Raw genomic sequence first — 20,216 nt, forward strand, 5'->3', positions numbered from 1 at the left:
CAGCCCTCTTAGTTGGCTCTGTTGGTCTTGTGGAGATCCTGACATTTCCGGGTCCTTTTTTCCTTCCCTTCATTTTTTTTTCACAACACTCCCTACACTCCACCCAGTTTGCCTATGAGTCTTAGGATCTGTTTTGAAGCACTGCTGGGGTGAAGTCCCTCCGAGGAGACCCTTCTGTCTGCAAGCATAGCAAAGTATGGTTATTAGTGTCAGGGACTGGCTTTCTCCTAATGGGTGGGTCTGGGGTTGGGCCAGGCATTGGTTAATTCTCTGATTCTCTCTATCTCGTTTATCTTTACCCCTGTATATCTTCTAGGCAGAAACGATCATCCTGAGTGAGGTAACCCAGACCCAGAAAGAGATACATGGTACGTACTCACTTATCAGTAGACTTTAGACATATACTACAGGATAAATATACTACAATGAACAGACCCAAAGAAGGTAAGTAACAAAGAAGACCCAAAGGGGAATGTTTAAATCTTACCCAGAAAGAGAAATAGAAAAGACAGAGATAGTGGGTGAAGAGAGAAAGAGCAATGTAGAAGAGGGAGTGGGGGAAAAAAAGAAATAAGTGTAGAAATTAGACCTGGGGAAAGTGGGGGTGAAAGTGGGCAAAGGGAGGGCAGGGGAGGAGGGAAGAAAACAGAAGGCCTGCAGAGAAAAGAGCTACTGTGGGCAGGAATATCTCTGGGAAAAGCTATAGACCTAAGATGGCATAGGCTCTGGGAGGACACGAGGGGGACTCTAGCATAGACTCCTGGTAGCAGGGGCCATAGAGACTGAAGAATTCACCCTCTTACTAGAAAGTCTCCTAGCAAAGGGAGGGAAACACCAACCCACACACCAAAACTTCAACCAGAAACTCACTCTGCCTACAGGAATGTTCCTTATAGGCCAAGATGTTTGAATACTTGGTAACCAGTTGGTATCAATGTCTGGGTTGAGAGGTGTGACCTTGCTAGGGGAACCATGTCACTGGAAGTGGGCTCCGAGGTTTAAAATCCTGCAGCATTCCCAGTTTCCTCTCTCTGTGTGGTATTTGTAGTTCAATATGTGAGCTTTCAGAGTCTTGCCACATGCCTTCGCTAGACCATCATGAAATTTTAACATGCTTGTATCATAAGCCCAAATAAAATTCTGTTTTCTGCAAGTTGCCTTTTATCACAGAGCCAGAAAATCACCCGGTGCAGACATCAGTTATCTCCTTTCTAGAGAATCCAGACAGACATTGGTTATCATTTCCTTCCTAGAGGATCCAGAGAGCTCAGAGAACTGTGCACACATGAGCACACCCCAGCACCGTTTGATTGGGTTTGGAAGGATTCTCAGCAAAGTGAAAACCTCCAAGACATTGATTTTAAGTATACTTAAGCCCAGTTACATTCTCACCAGGAAAAATCTCAGCCTCTTCTTTTCCATTCACTGGCATTCTGACCAAATGACAGCAATGCTGAAAGCTGCAGCCGTTGACAGGGATCACTCCTAGGCTCTCAGGGCTGTGTGTGCTCCATCTACATGCTTTTTGGCTCTGTTGAATTCCTGGCTCAATCCCAAATTGGACTTTCAGCACTCAGCTAATGAGTGCTCACCTCTATACCTTCATGTGCTCAGGAAATGATTTCTCGCCCCTCCACTTGTGTGGTTACTCAAGAAGATTTATAATGCTGTATAAGTGTCATCCTTTCTAAGGTAGCACATCCCACATTAATGAAACTGACCAAAGTTGGGATGTTAATAAGCTAGCCATGAAACTGCACATGGTGGCACACACCTTTCATCCCAGAACTTGGGGAGGCAGAGGCAGGTGGATCTCTGTGAGTTTGAGGCCAGCCTGCTCTACAGTGCAAGTCCAGGACAGCCAAGGCTACACAGAGAAACTCTGTCTTGCAAAAGCAAACTAAAAAAAAGAAAGCTACCAATAAAATTCTTATTGTATAAGATCAATCTAAAAAAAAACGCAATGGCTTGAATTTTCTAAGAAAATTCTCTTGCAAGTAGAAAAGTGAAATCTGATATATAGCAAAATATTAATGTTAAATGTCTACCACGACGGCAACTTTCTCTGGCTCAACAAGAGGAAATTGACTTTCTACCTGCTGAGACTTTCATCCATGTTCCTAGGTCCCTGCAAAGCCCACCTTGCCCATCCCTTTGACACAAAGACCTGCGAAAAGACATGCATCTGATTACTCTATACTAAATAGAAGATATTTCTTCAAAAAAATTCTGATTTCGCCAAATGGCAATACTTATTGCTAAAATTACCCCTTCTCTGGTTCTTTTGGGGCCACATTTATGCAGAAACATGGAGGAGGTACACGGCGGTTCTCTTTCAAACTAGAAAGAACAGTAATTTCCAGGGGTTCTGCCAGGCTGTGGTTATGTTATGCCTCCCGCCTTTTCCACCCACTCATTGTAAAATAGCTTATATTCAGTCATAGTACTTATACAAGCCACATATTTTTAATTTGTCTTCCTCAGCTTTAGACTTTAAAACTTAAAGATGATTTTTCATTTTCCTATATGTTCACTAATAAGAATTTTTTAAGAAAATAAGTATAACAAAAAACTGCCAATAGAACATCAGTCACCTAAGTGAAACTGGCAATCAAATACTATGGAGAAAGCATAGGTCAGAAAATGCAGGCTGGACACCATGTAATGAAAAAAAAAAAGATTTATGAAGCCAAAGGCACCAGAGCAGCTACCCTGGGGAGGAAAGCAGTTCTCAGATACAAACAGCCTGCATGCTTGTTTGCTCTTAGGTGGCAGAAGCATCCTTACAAATGTGTGAGCAAGAGCTGCACATGGCTATTGTTATTAATTACACTGGAATCTCACAATAGGGTATCTGTAGAAACACTGGGAAAGAGAGGGAGTTAGCATTTAATTAAACCCTCCACCCTCCATGTGTCACCTTCAGGAAGCAATACTCTCCAGCACCACTGACAGTAGACTGCACTGACACCTTCTCTGTTGAGGTGTGGAGGCTGGATGGAGTTCCACCAAGGGGGTGATAATTTATTTCCCCATCCTCACGAAGCAAGAGCCTAGCCTTATTATCTTAGCCTCGAGATGCCAGATCACGTACAAAACTACTGTAAGCAATGTGCAAACTTGACAAATGTTTCCAAATTAAAGTAGATGTGACTAAGCCTTCATTTTATTTTATATAGGATTTTTGAAAATTTTTCTTAAATCTTTGTGACAATGTGTCCCAGAGTACCTGCTTTCCCATAGGACATAAGGATAATAGTCCAATTGTCTCAATTATCAAAAAGGACCATGTCCTGACTATGGACTTGGAAATATCAGACAACTTTTCTGAGACCAAGATAGCAAGTCTGAAAATATATTATTCCAACATAACCATAAAACAGACCTTCAATGTTGGGGACGAGGTGGTCAAAAGGAAAATAAAGCTCATGACAACTGATTTTAAGAACTGAACATCTGTGTCCTCACATAATCCAAATGTTAAGCTTTTGATCCCCAAGATCATGCCACTAGAGAGTGGGGACTTTGGGGAAGAGATTAAGCCTGTAGGGTGGAGCCCTTACATGTGGGATTAGTGCCCGGATGAGGGAGAGAGACCCCGGAGAGTCTGCTCAGCCTGCCATCATTCTTGACCAGGGAAATTGGTCTTGGCCTCCAATTTCCAGAGCCATGGGACATATATAACCTCGTTTTATGGTTTAACCCATAAACCTTTTAGCAAGGCACTTTCTATTATGCACATAGAATATAACCCTGTATATATAGCATAGACACTGGGCCCCAGCACTCACTTAACAGAGCCACACACCTTCTGCTGGAAAATAATTCATCTCTTGAAAACTGTGTACTTGCTCTATGAGAGAATTTTTCTGAGGTTCCTGATGCTTTCCTAAGCATATCTGTATATGTTCAACACGTGTCCCCATCAACACAGCTCAAGTGTCTTCAATGTGTTTTCATATTAAACAAAATCACAAAATACAGAATATACCTTAAAAACAAAAGGGGATTTTTACTGCTTCACCCTGTTACTTGAACAATGAGCAACATAGACTCTTAATCAAAGTGTGACAGGATTCCTATCCCCTGAGGACCACATACCCCTAGTTAGTGTGAGAATGGTTTGTAACTCACTTTATGTCCACAGGACAAAGATTATGATGGTTGATGTAATGCATGTGGCCCGGCATATCAGACTACCACACACAACCTGCTGCCTATCTTTATTCCTGTGGGAAACTTCAGAACATGTTGAGGTTTAGTGTTGTGAGCCCAATTTGATCAGGTACCCAAGAGTGACCCCCCTGAAATCCAAATGGAATAAGAAACCCTCAGCTCTAGAATACCCCAGAGCTAAATTCTTCCAAACAAGCAACTTCCACTTTGGGCAAGAACAAGATGGCTGGCACTAAGTGTGAGAGGCCCGAAGCCAAAAGCAAAAGCAGGCTGTGCCACAGTCATCGTGAACAAATGTATAATGCCACTGTTTGCTGGATTGCTGAGAAACAAAGACAACGACAAAAACAATAAAGATTGTGCAATGCAGAGTGTCTGCCATGGAATCCTGGTCTTTGTGTACAAAGTCCTTGTCTAACGTCTTCAATGGTTTCTGAAAAACAGAATGTATATTTCAAGCCAGTACAAAAAAATAATTCACTAGATAAGATTGTTGACTCTATTGATTTTTTTTTACTTTATTAATTTATTCTTGTTACATCTCAATGGTTATCCCATCCCTTGTATCCTCCCATTCTTCCCTCCCTCCCATTTTCCCCTTATTCCCCTCCCCTATGACTGTTCCTGAGGGGGATTACCTCCCCCTGTATATGTTCATAGGGTATCAAGTCTCTTTTCTTTTTAGAGACTTTAAGTTATGTATTTGTTCATTAGACTCTCTTGCATATCTAGTGACTTTCAGAAAGGGTTAGGGATGGTAGTGATCCGAAAAAATCTCATAAAATTTAAGCAAAGGGAAGGAAGGAGAGACACACTGAGCCACACGCACAGGGCCCTGCCTTCGGTGTAGGATGTTCCCACAGGCTCATAGTGGAATGCTTGGTTAACGGACGTTGCTGCCGTTTGGCAGAAGAAGACCTCTTTAGGAAGCAGACATAACCAGAGGAAGTACATCTCTGTGAGGTGACACTTGATTGTTCCAGGCTGGTCCTGCTCCCTGCCATCTCCCTGTTTCCTGGATGCTGACATGATTTGACCAGTTTCCTCACACTTCTGCCATAGCTGGGAGTCGGGCTGCCATATCTTCTGTGCAACAGTGGGCTACAGTTCCAGTTCACTGTAATTTTTCCAACCATGACTCCAATGTATCCCTTTTTCAATTGTTTCTTGTGCGCTACTCTGTTGCAGTGACAAAGAAGGAAAGGAACACACAGAGTATCAGAGGAAGACAAGCAGAAGCTCCTCAGCACAACAGGATCCCAAGGGTACTGGAACTTGGTTGCTATGGTTTCATGACATGGTAGAAATGCTTAATGAAGGGTCCACGAAGCAGGGACAGCAGTCAACAAGTTTCCATGTTCAGTATGTATCACTGCAAGGGGCTTACAGGGACCACATAGATCAGATAGGTACCTCCAAGGAGGTGGTTATAAGTGACTCCCCAAAGAACACTAGGCACTCCCTAGTGTCTATGATCCTGCTTTATATACAAGCGTGGCTGTACCTGGAGGGCCCAATCTGGATTTAGGAAACATCTGCATCCTTGGCTGGTAAATCAGTAAAATTTGCTCTTGGCTCTAACTTCATAGTTTGCCTCACAGGAAACGGCTTTTCAAGAGGTGAACAGAATTTCACAGGTATTTCACAAAATATTTGAAATCATACCTTGCTGAAGATGATCTTATGGAGACAGATAAGCCTGTGACTGATTGGCACCCCATTTGTCACCAGCCAATGACTAGCCTCTTAGACCCAATGAAAGGTCTACAACATCAAGCACCAAATGCTGGTGAGTCCATGGAGCACCGGGGTCTCTAGGTGCCACTGATGGGATGTGCAGTGTCAGACACCGTGGAGATGGTTTTGTGGTTCTTGACAAAGCTAAGAACCATTTTCCTATAAGATTCCAAAGTGTGCCTCTACATCTTTGCTAGAATGGGCCAAAATCTCATTTATGTAAAATCTGCTCAAAACCAGTTCTGACAGTGCTATTCATAACTGGAAAAAGTGGAAGGAAACAAAAGGCCCTTGCACAGGGGCAGGTATACCAATTCTGACATCTGCTCAGACATTATTACTCCATAATTGAGAAGGAGAGCCATCAAGGGCCAGGAAACATGGGGCAAATGCTTGTCAGGAGACTGAAGTATATCTGTGTGACTCTGAACACAGTGGAAAAGACAAAACTAGAGACTAATGAAAATGTCATTTTCTGCCACAAGAAAAAATAATTTTAGCCATCTCAGGGTATATATAGTTGAGGAATTCTCATTTTAAACCATATCTTCCAACTATCATGTTGTGACATCTTACAACAATACTTCATATGCAGCACCTCTATTTTCCCTTTAAAAGAAAACTGGTGAGAGCAACCACAGGCAGTGGTAATTATTTATTTAATTTAAGTACACTCACTAAACACTGATGAGCTTGGGATTACTTTCAACCAATTTATAGGTAAAGGAAATTAATGGGTATTTAAAAATAAGGCAAGCACCCTCCCAACATGGATCTGCATGATATGAAACTAATTTCCATCCAGTTCTTAAATCCCATGCAGGGCACATGGTAATTTACTTCATTTGTTGCCAGTGGTATAAGCTTTATTATTGAGAGCAGGTTTGAGAAATACACTTTTCATTTATTGTGAGTCCGGGCTATCAATTAGATAGGAGAAACTGTCACAGCCAGTGAAGACTCTTATTAAAAATTGATTTTAGTCTAGTTAAGGCACAATACCCAGCTCCAGTCTGAAGATCAAAGTTGTGTCAGGATGAAGGCCAAAGGGAAAGAGATCAATATCAAATACATCAGCACCGAGGTTAATATATCTGCTTACAAAGCAGGCAGAACAGTTTGTGCTAAGAAAGGAGCCAGCTTCACTTTGAACAAAGAGCAGATTTTTAAGGGGGCAACACTAATGATTCTTGGATCCCAACATTAGTCATGCTAATCCCACGTGTGACGTGTACATACAGAAAAGCTCACAAGCATTCAAATAGCTGTAATTGCTCATTTCCAATGTGGCTTTTTCACATGTGTTTTACAGATCCTAAAAAGTGTTGATACGTGTGTATATTTGTACGGCTGTGAAAGTTTGTCTTTGGCTAGTGTAGGTCAGTGAGTGTGTTTGAAGTTGTGATCATGTTTGTGTCAGTATCTGTCGTCAACTCTATTGAAGGATGGTTGGTTTGTGCCCTTAGTTCTTATTGGCATTAGCACACTTGGGAAGAAATGGTAAATATTTAACTTAAAAAATAACTCTGTTGGAATGACAGTGTTCCCTAAGCTAAGGAGATGTATCCTCAACAGGGGCTTTACAGCATTCAGATTTCAGTCAGTTACTATGTCTGACTCATATGAAAGACATTAGCCAGGATGTAAAAAAAAATGTTGAACTATAGCAAACTGACCCTAGTTTCACTAACTTTGGTTAAACAGGGTGATCTGAGTTATGTGAACTCTCACCAGGAGCATTCTTCAAGCAAGTACACACAGCCAGTACCACAGATCACAGTTGCACAAGGAGGGCAGGTGAGGGGATCCGTGGGTAAAGTCTCAATGAACAAAATAGACAAAGTTCCGAAATGCAGGTTCAGACACAGACACGTGATGACCAGGGAAGAAAGAGAAGAAGACTCAGTGGGGTGCTTGCGAAGAGAAGGTAGAAGCATGGAAAAGGCAGACAACAAGAGGGTGAATATGGGAACACATGACCAAAGATCAGCATTTCCTTTAATTCCTTAAAGTCCCGCATCCTTTACCAAATAGAGACCCCACATAAATGTAACAAACACAAAGGATGGTGCATCACTTATCTTATTCTTATGTTTCTCCATCATACAATATACACACAAGGAGCTGTTTTCTCAGTCAATGAAAGTTAAGGGTTTAACTTCCATTGAAACTTAAGTAATAGTGGCTGCCTGAGGGTCTCTTCTGGCCCAGAGCCTCCACATACAGTAGGAATTGGTGCCTCCTGGTGGTTTTTTGTTTCTGTTTAATTGTTTTTGTTTTTAACTATTTGTGCTGTTTTATTTTGTTTTAATTGTTTTGGTATACACTCTACACCACTGCTCTTTACTGATTCCCAGTCCCTCATATGCTTACAAGCACACACATATGTAATCAAATGTATATGTTATGAGTTAATGTATGCTTACTAAAACAGATATGGTGATTCCTAACCTTCAAGCTCTTCCACATTATGTGTGATAGATGTGTCATTCTGAGTGTGGCAGGCCTTCACAAAGGAAAGACTCGCCACTTCCCAAAGAAAACAGAAATCCAGTTACTAAAACTCAGGTGCAGGAAGAGATCCCAAGAAGATGGAGGAGAACGCTGTAGTGATGTGCCTATAAGCCAAGGACCACCATGAACTGCTGGCTGTAGAGTGAAGCCAGAGAAGGACCAGGATGGGTCATGTCTGTCAGAGCGAGGATGTGTTGCTACAGCACCTGAATTTGAGAGTCTACCCTCCTGGACCAGGGAGAGGACACTCTCCATCCAAGCCTGTTAAGCCTACTCATTTTAATATTAAGGCAAGCAGGCAGGTGGAAGAAAGGAAGGAAGGTCAGAAGGAAGGAAGAAGGATGGAAGGAAGGAAAGAAGGAAAAGGGAAAAAAGGAAAAAGGGAAGGAAGGAAAAAGAGAGGAAGAAACTTGGCTGGCTACTTTTTCCAAGTACCCACATTTTGGTTGTTGTTTTGTTTTCCTCTTTATTATAATTTATATATCTTATATCGTGATTGTTATTCCCTCCCTTGTATCTTCCTTCCCTCTTCTGCCCTATTCCCCTCACCTAGACCTCTGCCAGGAGGTGTGGGGGGGGAGTGATTGTGAAGGGTGTGTGGCTCCTCCTCCTCCATCTGACCACAGCCTATCAAGTCTCTTCTCTATCCCCTTCTTCTGTGTGCCTACAGGGCTTCCCTGCCAATGGGAAGTGATCAAATGGCAGTCACCAGAGTACATGTCAGAGAGGCAATCTCTGCCCCCAACCTTGGAGAATGAGCGATCCATTGTGGCCCTTCTTCTGGCAGCCTACAGCATTAGTGTTATTTCTTTCTATGCTATTCTCACCTGTTCACTCATGTGTACTATTATTTAGCTGTATAATTTGAGATCCTTGGAAGTGACAGTTCTTAGGTGTCAGCAATTCTGAGGGTGTCACATGCAGAGAATCTCAGAGGATGTTTTTGACATGAGTGGACTATAGGAGCTGCTATTAAAATGCACAGTGAAGGCTCCTTCTTAAGAATGGCTCCCTCTCACATAGGACAGGCATCCTACCTATTGCTGTTGGGTATTCCTGACATCAAAATTCATTGTATTTTTCAGATATACTTTCTTAGATGTCTACCCTAGTAGATGTTTATCTATTATATCTATATCCTTGCTTTTCTATTCAAGAACATGCTTGTGTATGTTAAATATAGTACAACACACAGAGCTATATATCTCCAGCTTACATAAAATACATGTGTCATGATAACCAACTCACACTTTTTTTACTTATTTTGACCCCCTCCACCTTCTCCACCAGCTCCATATAATATGAGTTCTCCATGAAGAAAATTACTAACTCAATCCTGAGGTAGGCACTAATTTACCAGGAGACCTTCAGCAACTGACTCTGATTTGGTTCCTAAGCAGACACTAAGTTTTAACTTAACTGGCACTATTTGTCCATCTAAATGATGCTATACCACCTCTGCCAGCTTCCAAGGCTTATGTGGGAGAACCCGAAGCATGTCAAGTTCTGCCCGCTGTCATTCCCTGTGAGGCCATACTATAAAAAGAGACTTTAAGCCAATGGGGGTCTCTCTTATTTAATATTTGGAATAAAATAGTAAATTGAACGGTGAATTCCAAGCTAGGCTGAGCTATTTAGAAAGGCTCTGTCTCCAAAACAAATATCAAGACTACTGAATATGTGGTGTCATTGACATTTGTAATTTGGATACTGGGTATCTTTTATTTTGCCAATAGAATGATTTCAACTTTTATAAATTTTTCCATTTTATATGTGAAAATAATATTTCATATTCTTCATGCACAAAAAAGGCAACTTTGTTTGACTCAATGTTTACATTTGAGGCTGGGATGAGCTAGATTGGAAAGTAGAGCAAGCAGACATCATCAAGATCCTACACTGTCCATTATAGTAGGCAGCACCACCAGGTCTACCCAGATATGAGTATAGAGATGGTGACCAGAAGAGAGGAAAGCCTCCCAGAACATTGTTTGGGTGACTTTACCAGAAACCCTACACCTGCCTTCTTTGAAGTCACTGTCTCCACTGATCAAACCATCCCTACCCCCAATATTTGCTTCCCTGACACAACACACCTAGTACCAGCATTGAGTTACCAGCTAATTAGGAATGGACACTGCTTGCTGAAACAAAGGTGGGTAGCATTGTGAAAGCATTTCTTCTCAGGAGCTGAGCTGGGGACTTTTGATGGGTAATTATGAACTTCAAAAATGAGTTCACAGAAGATTTATAATATCTAGCTGTATCTTCCATGGGCTTTCCAGACCATCTTATGCTTGTTTTATGAAGCAAAGAACACAGGCATAGGACAGAATAAGCCTACTAAGCATCACTTACAAAGAGGGCCTCAGAGAGGAAGAGCTACAGAGACTGAAAGGAAGGGATAGTTAAACAAAGAAAAGAAGAAATTGGCTTTCCTGTCTCCTGCTTCTACAAGATTCACTAGGTGGTGTCATCAGTATTTCTGAGGTTCTCACACCCGACAAGCCTGTCAGCTGCACTTGGCTCAGTATCTTCTCAACTATTTTTAAAGAATATTCCAGGGCATAACATGCTCCACCTTCACTTGACCTCTGTCATAGTCCTGGACTCACATTTCTTCCAAATTCATCTCCATGATGAGCTTGCATGTCACTACTTCTTTGTAACTCAAATCAAGAGATTCTGAAACTCTATGTCTACTCCCTGACAGAGAGGATCTATTTATACAGCCAGCCACTAGCTTGGAGCTACTGAAAGTTCCCCTTAATAAATAGCATCAAGGATGACATTTGGGGGAGAATATTAAGTGCCTTTCAATTTATGCACCAACTTTTCAGACTCAATTGTGTTTCTCAATTATAAGATGGACTGGCTCTTTATTCTCCTTTCCAGTACATCAGGAGATATACACAGGAGCTTCATGGAAGATCATCTGGAAGACAGAGACATGGGAAAGTGCTGTGGTTGTTGCCACTTAGGCATGTGTAGGCATTTGGTTGAAGATGAATCACAATAGAGACTGAAGGCCTGGTGAGAAGATTGCAATACTGTAGTGTAATGGCGTGAAGCTCAGCAGGACCCAGGATCAATCAGAGCTGTCCAAAGTCAGTGGCAAAAACCTGCTACCTAGCATAGACCTGGAATTCTGCAGGGTCAAAACATAAGGCTTGCAAGAGCCCTCGTGTGTCCAGATCTATCCTAGCTCTCTTCTGAATCAAGCAGAGTCATTCAACCTTTAGACATAGCAATGGCTTTGTCTTAAAGGCTTAACCTAGAAAACCATATAATAAAATAATTTTAAATGTCCACCTTCCAAATCTCATAATGTTTTATGAAAAGTGAATATTTATGTTGAACTGCATTCATAATTATCCTTGGCCTCTTGGTGCTCTGAAGCAGGAGATGGGCATGGTTGTTGGAAGAATAAGAGAAACAAGGTGCAAGGGTTATATTCCTATACACTCAAGCCTTGGTGAGAACTCCACCGGGTGCACTCACCCCTGAGATATATGTAGCAGCAGGAACTGAAAGGATCTATTTTTTCCTCTTTGGGATACAGTGAGTTACTGAAGTAGTGGAACCAGATAATTGTGGTCTCCTAGCTGTTAATGCCTGGCTCAGGCAAGGGACATGGGCTGGGCAATGGCTCACAGACTGAATATTTATCTGGAGCTCAGCATATCCATCTGTTGCCAATGTAATTAATAGGTGAGGTAGTGTTGTATTTGACATAAATACATACAAATGCACAGAAAAATATCAACTTACTTATATGCCATATATTTTTATAATCTTATATATATGTAAATGCTACTTACATGTTGTGAATTTCATAATTTTGTTATTAATGCACATTTTGAATTTACCTGACTTAACTTAAAATATGAAAAATAATTTCAATTTTTTCAAAGTAGTTTTAAGTATTATTAATTAGTGGTTTGTAAGCAGATTGCAGAGAAATATTTGCATTCTGCTATAATTTGGAGAAAAATGATTCCATTTTCAGACAGTAAACTCAAGGACCTGTTCAATTTGGCCTAATACTACATCTGTATAGATGTAAACTTTGACCTACAGATGCCTCAGCTTAAATTGATTAGTATATAAATAGTGAGCTGCTCTTGTAACAGTAGCTATGTTTCAGACAATCAAAGGCTGTATACATTTGGAACCATGTTTGAATCAATAAGACACTATCAGCACTCTCAGTTGGGCTGTTGTACTTCTAGGTCTTCCAGATATGAATTTCCTATTCTTTGATAGAGACCATTTAACCTGCCATGCTACTTAATGGAGAATTCTGCACTATTTGGTTCAGACTCTGTCTAATGAGAGATGCATTTAGAAAGCTAAGTAAGACCTACAAAGAGCTGCTGTGGTTTTAACACACAATGTGGATGACATTGAGTGTTACAGCTTTGGTTTAAAATGTACTCCACAACTCAGGTGTTAAAGGCTTGGTACCTATTTGTGCACTGTCAGCATTGGTACATTCTTTAAGAGTCTGGGATAAGTAGGAGGAAATCATATAGTTGGGGTGTTTTCTTGAAGGGAACTTCAGAACCTTGATCTCATTTTTTCTTTTCTCTCAATAATTATCTGTGTACCTATGTACCTATATACCTGTGTATGTATATATGTATGTATGTATGTATGTATGTATGTATGTATGTATGTATGTATCTATCTATCTATCTATCTATCTATCTATGATATACCTATCTATTTATCTATCTATATCTGTCTTCCAGCTTCAATGAGGTAAGCTATTTCTTCTACTATGCACTCCAACAACCATGTAAATCTCAACATATCTCCAAGGTGATAAGACCAATCCATCATGCTTGAAGCTCCTGAAATCAAACCTGAGAGCAAAATAGGCCTTTTCTCTTTATAAGTTGTTTATCTCAGGTATTATATCACAATGATAGAAATTTTACCAACAGATTAGATTGATGTTTAAGTTGTATCTTTTCTCTATCCTTTTCTCTAGAGGGAACTCATTTATTGCATACTTGCTTTCATGAAGATACACCCCTCATTCAAAGGACAGTATAGATAATAATGACCAATCACTGAATGATGCTAAGTACCTGCTAGTGACCTGGGTCCCTTGGGATGGGATCTTTATTGCATTCACACGTATAGAAAAATATTTCACACAAAATGGCATTAGTTAAGATATCTTAACTCTACAAATATATTCTCCAAAGAGTTCTTGAAGTAGATCTGACCATCATATTATAGATGAAAAACTGACCTATTTATCTAACATTTTGATTTCACAATTCTCCAAGATGAATCTCAATGGGAACCTATGTAATACTGCAGAGTATCCATAGCAAAGTGTGATTCTCTTCCATCTCAATGCACAGTGCAATCTCATCAACCAAAATAATCCTAAGAAGGATGAAAGCGCTTCAATCAAGGATCCCAGATTTGCATCAGGATTTCCAGATGTTCTCCAGGACCTATAGGCCAGATACATTTCTTCACACCCAAAAAGGGAAAAATGACAACTGGAAAGAAGTCTCAAACATTCAGCCAAAGAAATAACAAATAGCTAAGCAGCACAAACGTGGCATGCAGGAGAATGGTTAGGATATGTAAGCACAGTAAACAACATAATCATTTATGTTTAGATAGTTAGAAAAACAACAATGAAAATATGAGGAAGTCACTATTGTAAAGGAGAAGCCAAAGCAAAAGACACATAAAAAAGATATCACAAATAAAATGAGTCCTAATACACAGAGGGGTTAGAGTCTCATGAGGAAGGTTTAGATTTCAGAACGGGAGGATGCATAGGTGAGTGTGATGTGAGCTTTCCCAGGTACACAGTGGGTAGGTAGGTCCTCTGTGCTCACTTGTGGAGGGATGTTTAAGCTGTCTCAACACAGAAAGAGCTGGTCTATGGCTCTGGACCTTGCAAGATGCACCTGCCGTAGAGCCTAAGAAGCTAATCAACTAATTTAAAAATTAGTGAAATACAACAGTGATAACAAAAGGTTGATTTCCTGAAGAACATAGACTATATTGCTTCTTTGCATTTTTTTCTTACTCTACAGATCTCAGAATTCAATATATAGTTTTAGTAAAGGAAACTGAGCTGCTATGAAGTAAAATAAATGGTAAAAAGAGAAAGGAAAAATTTACTTTATACCCACTGTTGGAATAAATGCTGTGATCAAAGCAACTTAAAGGAGGACAGGATTTATTTTATCATATATGTAGAATCAATTCACAGTCCATCATCAAGAGAACCCAAAGTAAAAATTGAGTTCCTTTGGATGAATGATTCCCCCCCACTCTCATTTTTTCTTAGCCTTTTCATCCAACTTTCTTTAACATTTCAGTCCCAAAACCTAGATATCATGCTACCTATGGTTGGCTGGGACTTCCCACATCAACCAATCATTCTTTAAAACAGTCTCTTACATACATGCTCACAGACCAATCTCAGGCAATTTTTAACTAAGGTTCTTTCTCAGCTGATTCTAGTTTGTGATAAGTTGACCATAAAACTAACTAGGACCCTGAATCTCTTGTTAATGTGACATACTATCACATTGCTGCTAATCCATAACCTTTTCTCTCTTATATGTCCCCATGATCTCATGTTAAGATAATATCATGTTACTAAGTACAGCAAGACATAAAAAGCCCCTCCCCATTCTTTGAAAATTCAATGCTTTAAAGATTCAATGTCTCATTAAAAATCCAGACTCTCTCAACTGCAGACTCTGTAAAATCAGAAACACATTACCTCCTTTCCTGTTCTTTAAGGGAAGAGCCAGAGCATAAAACAATCACATTTAATAAGAACAAAAGGCCAGTAGTATGGCTCAATGTCTGAGCTCTTATGAGTTTCTGGGCTCTAATGACTTTGGTTGTCCCACCTCTCTAGTTTTGCCTTTTGCAGCAAACATATCTTGACTCATAGGCTCAGGAATGCTCCACTCAATACCTGCTGCTGTCCCTGGCAGATATCTCCTGGTATAGGAATCTCTAATACTCTGAAATTTCCATTGCAAGTGAGGCTTTGCTTTCACCACTACCCACTCTCCAGGGCCTCACTGGAGGGACTCGAACTCTGACAAGTGGTGGCAAGTATCAGCAGCTCCCTCATAATTCCTTCATGTCTTAAAAACCACAAGAACAATGTTACCTGTGATTTGCCCAGTTCTAATACACACATAGTCTTGCTCCCTTTGAACCAGAGTTGCTGAGTCCTAATTTATAGACACACATGCCCACTATCCCAGTGAATCACAAATCACAAAAGTTTACACCTCCATCATGTTGGATTTTGTTAATCATGCATGATTTTTCAGCCCCAGCTGACCACCATCCATTGCTCCAGTAAATCATAGAAGGTTTTACTTCAATGGTTCTGGTGTCTTGTTAATCACAACTGATTCTCCAGTCCCGGATAACAAGCAAGCAGCATATTCACCCAAACAACCACACAAATAGAAATCATAGAGTCTTTTCATTCCTCTGGAAAGTTATGTCAGGTCTCCATCGTTCTGCATTTTTCTTAGTTTTATCAATGGACAATTCTCTACAGAATAGTCAACTCACTTCTGAAAATTCACTGGGTTTTCTAGCCAAATTCTCCAAAATCTTTCACCTTCCTCCCACAAAAGCAACCCAAAGCACAAAATGTACATTGCCAGGCTCATCCCAGCAACACTCCGCTCTTTGTGGAAATTTCTGTTCTTGTTTGGTTTCTGTTGACATGATAAACATCATAACCAAAAGCCACTCATGGGCATAGAACGTTTATTTCCTCTTATAATTCTAGGTCACACAGTCAATCATTATGGGAAGTCAGGACATGAACTCAAGTAATAATTGAAGCAGGAACCAAAGAGGAATGTTGCTTATTGCCTTGTTCAGCTTCCTGTTGTGTGCATCTTAATCTGACCTGCCTAGGAATGATGTCATCCACAGGGCTGGAACCGCCTACATCAAACATCAAAACAATTTCTCACAGACATAGACACAGGTCACTCTGATAGAGGAAATTTGTTCATTTGGGGGAAGAAATTTGTTCATTTGAGGCTCCGTCTTTCTTGTTGACCTTAGATTATATCAAGTTGGCAGTAAAATTAACAAAACCAAGGCATATAGACATATATACAAAAGTACATGTATATTTGCATATGTAGGGTATGGATACCATACTGAGGAATTAATGTTATATAATGAAAACTCATACAGCAGCTAATAGGACAAGGCCTTGAAATTAATGAATTGCTATAACAATTATGAATAAATATAATGATATAGTATTTAGTCAATCCCCAAACACAGAAGTATGATTTATTTTTGAAACTTTAAACATTCAATGCAAAGCCATCAATATGTCTCAACAACATGAACTTGCATGTCATCAAATTATCACTCAAAGAGTTGGGTAATTGTTATACTACTTGCTAGTGTATTGTCTTTTATAGTGACAAAGGGAGAAGTGCCCCAGAGTATTTGTTCTGTGCCTAGACACAATGAGGGGATTGCTAGTTTTCTCTTGAGAATTGTGGGTTTCAGTTGTGACCCATTTCTGACTGTGAGTTATGTCTCACAATTTTAAAGATATTTTTAGAAAGGGATGTGAATTGTCACACTGGAAATGTGAGCAGGGGCCACTTGCCTGGAGACTTCCATCAATCTGTGTGTGGAGGAGCCTTGCTGCCTCTACTCCTGCTAGATAAATGTTTTTACAGCCATTGGTCTTTTATGATGTGAGTGTCATTAACCTTTGAGTTATGGTCCCAGAGAGATTGGTGATGTCTAAATGGATGTTATTAGTATTTGTCTGGAGAGACTGCTCTGGGTTATGCTATCTGGGGCCACAGTCCAGGGAGAATAAAAAAGAGGGGGGAGATGAATGAAGAAAAAAAGAACAGCTTTCTAGACTAGTGTGATGCCACAGGTAACACTACTGACTGAGAATTTACCCACACAGTGATCCTTAGGTGGAGTGTCTAAAACATGGAAATTTTGCTTTGTTTAAACTAAGCATAAAGCTTTTCATCTCATTCACAGTGACATTTCATTAGGCACTATTTAAACAAGTATGCTGGGTAATACACCATTATCAAAAGGAAGATCTTCAAAGGTAAAAGGCTGGCAAATTTCACGAATACTTCCATGTCAACAGAAACTCTCTTCAGCGTTTCATCTGTGTCTAGAGGTATAATTAATTAAAATGCATTTAACAAGGCAAATGCAAGATCCAGACTCCAAACTCCACAGTCTCAAATCAGTAAAGTGTGCTCATGAACAGGTTGTTAAACCATGCCTGCCTAGGCCTCTTGCATGCCTACAAATTTATCTATATCTAAATGCCTAATGTAGTGTTATGTTTAATGGAAATAATACTATTATTACTTCTGGATAAGTCAACATCATAACATACACACACACACACACACATGTTTACTGTGACAGCAATCTTGATGCAGGACAAAGTTCTGTGTTCAAATCCTTACAAAAAGAAAACCCTTCAGTTGCAGTCATATAACCTGATATAGGCCTGTGGTGATTGTTAATAAAGAAGGGGAATGAAAGTGAAGAAAGAAGAGGGGAAGTGAGAGAAAGGGGAAGGATGGGAAAGAGAGGAAGGTGAGGGAGGGGGACGAGGTGAGTGAATTCCTTCTCTACCCTTCACTGCTGGAATAACAGAACTAGCACTAGGCTTTTCTCTGTTTATCACACATGCTCTTCCATTCTAAATCTATATACATTGAACTTGGGAAGCCCCTTACACTATCCTGGGACAAGATGGTCAATGTGTTCTCTCTAATTTCTCAAGTCACCCTATATGTCTCTGTGTCTCCCACCTCTCTCAGTTTTGTTTTGCAGATAGGTTTCCTGGATCCCACGATGGCACTGGATTCCATATGTAGCCAGGAATGACTTGTACTTTTGGATCTTCTTATCTTTACTTCCTGAGTGCTAGGATTATGCATCTGCACCATCATGTTGGACTTGTATACTCTAACAGACCCACATTCTAGCCCTCGCCTCATGTAATTTCTAACCATGTCATTCTGGCTTCAACTTCTACCTAGTCTTCCTCAGTCCACTGGTTTCTCCACCCTGAGAGTCCTTCTCATAACCAGTGACTCATCACAAGGTCATTCAATGCTTCATATGCTGTGGTTGAGGGCATGGATTCCACCTGGTTTCTCTGTGTCAGGCCATGTGAGCTCCATGAGCTTTGGGTTAGATTTATTTACTATGCACCAACAGACCCTAGAATCTATCAACCTTTACTGCATAATAGCCATTTAGTTATTACTTTAAAGAAAACGCCGAAAGGTAATCATAAAAATCAGCCTAACAAATTCCCTGTGGTCCCTGGTGAACTCTTAATTCCGGCGGAATCTAGGTTTCTAAGTGGTGCAAGAAGAGGGTAAGGCTGCCTGGGGATGAACACAATCTCTAATGGAGAACAAACATAATAAAACTATCATCATTGAAACTTTAATAAAAATGTGCTGTCTTTAAAAAGTATAGTTCATTATATCAAAGCTGCTAAAGGTGGTAATGATTGTGAATTTAGCATGTATAAATCTGTACATAATAGATACACTTTCTGCACTAAGAGACCTTTAGTATAGATAAGCTCTCTGAGTTAGCAATTCTGCCCTCCCTGTATAACTCCCTTGTGTTCATTATTGCTGGCTGTGCTGAGGCAGGAACTGGCTACCTTGTAAGTAAGATGATAAAGATTGAAAATTTTATTTAATAACTGTTGAATGGCTACTATCTAAAATTGCTTTTCCTCTGTTCGTATACCATTATTTAACGTTCAGTGAGAGATTAGCTAATGAAATGAAAAGAAAATACATATTTGTTCCAGATATAATCTCAAATATGCCCAAGGTGTTAAATGTGAGTTTTATTATTAGGTATACAACAGTGAAGATTAGAGTCAAAATGGGGAATTAGAGAAAACACACCCAGGAAGTTAAAAAGCATCATGACAGTGTCTAACTGTGGTATTCATTTTAAGTCTATTTTGTATCAGGATATTCTTGGTAGAATTAATCACTGTAACTCCTATTGCTAACATTGTATCCTCAAAAGTTAATACTAGAATTCCTCATGACCAAAATCCTACTTCTGGACGATGACAAATATTTAAAGAAAGAACACCCTGGAGGTTTCTGCACACTTGAGTTCCTAACACCCAAGATATGTGTAAACACATATACATGATAGATAACTGATGAGAGTTCAGGTGCACATGATAGGATGGTCCAGAGTTGGATAAACACTGACATATATGCAGGATTATGGCAGCTGAGTGATGGAGTACAGTCAGTGCTTACTTCCATATGTTTGATCAGGAGAACTTGGGAGCAGAGAGATTAAGGATGGCTTCCTTTAGGTGATTTCCACAAAATCAATGAGCCATTGAGCCATGCAACATGTAACAAATAAAGTTTTTCATTACTTAGTCATAAAATTATAATGAACACTATTTTTTTAAAAGAGAAAAATTAGGGCTGGCAGTCTGAAATACCTACCTTGAGAGCACAAGGATCTGAGTTCAACTCCCCAAACCCAGTAAGACAGTAAGTATTAACACATGTTTATAATCCCATAACTGGGGACATAAGAATAAATAAACCCTGGGGAACTCTGGCCAGCTAGCCTACTTAGTGACCTACAGGCTAATAAGAGACCCTACATCAAAAGGTCCACAGTGCTTAAGGGACCACATCCAATGCTGGCATCTGGCCTACACACACACACACACACACACACAC

At 40.0% G+C, this 20,216-nt stretch overlaps 1 protein-coding gene across 2 annotated transcripts in view; it reads right to left on the bottom strand.

Annotated features, from left to right (window-relative positions):
* The window catches only part of CSMD1 (CUB and Sushi multiple domains 1), a 1,521,983-nt gene that overhangs the window by 1,109,904 nt on the left and 391,863 nt on the right, over positions 1 to 20,216 (bottom strand). The gene's annotated exons all lie outside the window — the stretch shown is intronic.

This window comes from Acomys minous, assembly GCF_964271855.1.
Source record: "Acomys minous genome assembly, chromosome: 15".
Classification (NCBI taxonomy): domain Eukaryota; kingdom Metazoa; phylum Chordata; class Mammalia; order Rodentia; family Muridae; genus Acomys; species Acomys minous.